Source organism: Ixodes scapularis, unplaced genomic scaffold (genome assembly GCF_016920785.2).
Source record: "Ixodes scapularis isolate PalLabHiFi unplaced genomic scaffold, ASM1692078v2 ptg001158l_1___fragment_3__unscaffolded, whole genome shotgun sequence".
Classification (NCBI taxonomy): Eukaryota; Metazoa; Arthropoda; class Arachnida; order Ixodida; family Ixodidae; genus Ixodes; species Ixodes scapularis.
This window is the reverse complement of record NW_024610108.1, coordinates 3,772,501-3,776,146: the sequence shown is the minus strand read 5'-3', so window position 1 is coordinate 3,776,146 and position 3,646 is coordinate 3,772,501. Positions and strand designations below refer to the sequence as shown.

General features: G+C 49.6%; 1 non-coding gene across 1 annotated transcript; it reads left to right on the top strand.

Annotated features, from left to right (window-relative positions):
• The first annotated feature begins 3,269 nt into the window (after positions 1-3,269).
• LOC115312406 lies at positions 3,270-3,422 on the top strand. Its single transcript, XR_003917203.2, has one exon. It is a non-coding gene; the product is annotated as a 5.8S ribosomal RNA (ribosomal RNA).
• The last annotated feature ends 224 nt before the right edge of the window (positions 3,423-3,646 follow it).

The window sequence follows — 3,646 nt, the reverse complement described above, 5'->3', positions numbered from 1 at the left end:
CCGCCTTTTTCAAGAATGGTCAAGGACCACTGCCCAAGTTACTGAGTTTCTTTGGACCCAGGTGCGCCTTACACTGCCTCCCAAGAAGAGGACTAAGGCCAAAGAAGGTAACGTTGTCATCCTCGGGGATCTTCAAGTCCCAGACAGTCACCTAAAGATTTTGAAAAAAGGACCTAAGTTCTGCCTCGAGCCCATGCTCAGAAGAGTAGACAAGTTGGTCATGTCGAGATCCATCTCACGAGCAACACCGGAAGAGGACAGACCAAGGTGCGTTGCTGATTGTGTGGACGTCCTGTGGAGATCCGAAGGAGGGTGCCGAAGAACCAAAAGCCTCAAGCCCGTGATTGACTTTCTCGCGTCCAACAGCATGAACATAATGTTGTCCGACAAAGAAGGGTGCTTTGTCATCATGCCCGACGGCACGTTCTCCGAAAAAGCGACAACATCCGTACTAAAAAACTTTAGAGCGGTCTCCGATCGTCCCGCCAAGGTGAAGGAATGCACCATCAAATTTCTTCACCAACTGAACCTGACCAGTGTTGCTGCAGGAGCAAAGAAAGGAAAAAACCTCACGTTAGACGTACTTTTCGCGGCAAAAACCCATAAGCCAGGAGTCCCCTTTCGCACCATAGTGTCCGAGCGGAATTCTTGGTTACACGCAATTTCGGGCTTTTTGCAAAGGCACCTCGACTCCCTACATATTGTAGACCCAATGTGCGTCCCCAATTCCAAGGCGGTTGTTGACTTTCTAAATGTCAGTAACCCACACGGGTGCAGCGCGTTCAGCATCGACGTTGAAGAATTATATTACTCCATGCCACACGACGACCTCATGGTTAGTGTCAAGGAGTGCATCATAGAAGACAACGATGAAAGCGCCTTCAGGACTCGATGCGGGATTACGGTAGAAGACTTTCTCGAACTCCTGTCCGCTTATTTAAAGTCCACACTCATCGGATGGCAGGACAAGGTATACATACAGAAGTCTGGCGTATGCATAGGGTCTAGAGTAGCTCCTGTGCTCAGCAACATCTTCCTAGGCAAGATCGATCGGGATCTTGAACCCTGCTTGGAGAAAAACACCAAAAAAGTGTTTAGGTACGTAGACGATTATTTGGTGTTCGTTGAGAGGGCTAATTTCCAGCAGAAGCTTGACGATGTGCTGAAGATCTTCACGGAAAAAGGGCTAGGACTTCACTTCACCTATGAAGCCCCAAAACAGAACCTCATTCAGTTCCTGGATCTCCGCATCGAAGTGGGGGACGATCATGTTTGCTGGTGTTACAGTCCCAGAACAGCGAAGGCTCTTCTTAACTTTCAATCAGCCCACTCCAAACTCGTCAAACAAGGCATCGCATTTTCCTGTCTGAGGACTGCTCTAACAAGCACATGCATCCACAATTTGAATTCCAGCTTCATGTCCCAAATTCAACGGCTCAAGGATTCGGGATATCCTGATTCGGTCATTTCTTCAGCTTGCGAAAAAATCGTGAAACACCTTAAAACAGATCCCGCGATCGAGCAACGTGACCTCGAGCAGAGAGAGAAAAAGAAAACCTCAGCCATACCGTACATCCACCGCCTTTCCCACGGACTCAAGAAAGTCGCCTCAAGATACAACGTGAATGTTGTTTTTTCCGCCCGCCACAAGCTCAGCTCTGTGTGCTCCGCAGTCAACAAACGCGCGAGAAATAACGATCCTAAGTCTCACAGCGGCTGCAGCATCAAACACGGAATGCAGTTTGTCGCCTGCATAGAAGGCGTGGTCTACAAGATTCCGTTTTCCTGCGGGCGTGCCTACATAGGACAGACTGGGCGTTGCCTCAACACAAGACTACGAGAACACCACAGTTCTATGAAAGGAACCGCTCACACGCATCTCGCGATGCATTGCCGGGATTGCGGATGCCAACCCCTGTTCGACAAGACTGCAGTGATGTTTCGACACAACCACAAACTACCCCGAGAAATGATGGAGACGTACCACATAACAAAAACCGGATCCTTGTGTGTGAGCCAGCCCACAGTGTCTTTGATGAAGAGCGAGATCGGCTTTTTGGATCTCGGATAACTTGGCCGGTTTCGCATTGAGTGAAAGAAGAAGCGCCAGGGCCACGGAGGGGCATGCCTGCACGAGCAGCAGCAGCATCAGATGTCTTTTCTTTTCAATAGAATCAGTTGCTAGTTCAGCGCTTGTCCCGTGTTTCTGTGTTTCTCCTCTGTCTGTCCTTGTCCCAGTCGCGCTGTAAGTAATTATGAACTCTTACCAACTCGCCCAATTGTCCATTTTGCTAGGATGGTGGTGCATGGCCGTTCTTAGTTGGTGTAGCGATTTGTCTGGTTAATTCCGATAACAAACGAGACTCTAGCCTATTAAATAGGTGCGTGGTTCTCTGCACCTTGCACCCTTCTTAGAGGGACAAGCGGCTCCTAGCCGCACGAAACAGAGCAATAACAGGTCTGTGATGCCCTTAGATGTCCGGGGCCGCACGCGCGCTACACTGAAGGAAGCAGCGTGTTTTTATCCCTGTCTGTAAAGACTGGGTAACCCGTGGAACCTCCTTCGTGATTGGGATAGGGGCTTGCAATTGTTCCCCTTGAACGAGGAATTCCCAGTAAGCGCGAGTCATAAGCTCGCGTTGATTACGTCCCTGCCCTTTGTACACACCGCCGGTCGCTACTACCGATTGAATGATTTAGTGAGGTCTTCGGACCGATACCCGGAGCGGCCTTTCGGTTGCGCCGGTGTGTTGGAAAGATGACCAAACTTGATCATTTAGAGGAAGTAAAAGTCATAACAAGGTTTCCGTAGGTGAACCTGCGGAAGGATCATTACCGGATGTTATTTTGCATCGTTTTGTCTTCTTCCTCTTGTACGGGGAATGGACTCGATGTGCGAATTTATCTGGCGCCGATCCCGACCAAGCTTGGATGCCGTCGGAACGGCACAAAAAAAACAACTGTGGTTCGGATGTGCCTTTTTCTTTGGGTGGCCTCCGTTCCTTTCGATGATGCGCCCAGCGGGATCCCTCTGCTGCCTCGATTGAGAGGAGATTTCAAGTGCACCGGGACAATCCGCGGGTTACAAAAGGCGCATCGCCCCCTTTTTCGTCTCTTCTCGAGGATCGCCCTTTTGTTTTGATTAACGAAGAGGCGTTTGAGAAGAAGCTTTTTTTTTGCGCTTTCGAGATGGCATGGGATGTGCCGGGCGCGAAAAAAAACAACTTGTGTTTTGTCGTACTGATTGAAAAATCCAAACACATTGACACGACTCTAAGCGGTGGATCACTCGGTTCTCGGGTCGATGAAGAACGCAGCCAGCTGCGAGACTTGGTGTGAATTGCAGGACACACTGTGCACTTACTCTTTGAACGCACATTGCGGCCTCGGGCCTTCCCGTGGCTTTGTCTGTGTGAGGGTCGGATCATATATCAAGAGAGGAGAATTTGTTTTCTACCTCGTTTTGACTGTGTCGGATCGTGGGCAGCACGCAGTTTTATGCTTTCTTGCGTTGCGTTTTCTTTGAGCAAATGCACGAGTGGTGCGATTGCACGCGTGCGCTTAACCAGTCCTCCTCCTCCTACGAGTTTTTATCGAACACTGCATGGGAAAACGAAACTCGATGGATACCGTTTGTGGAAAATCC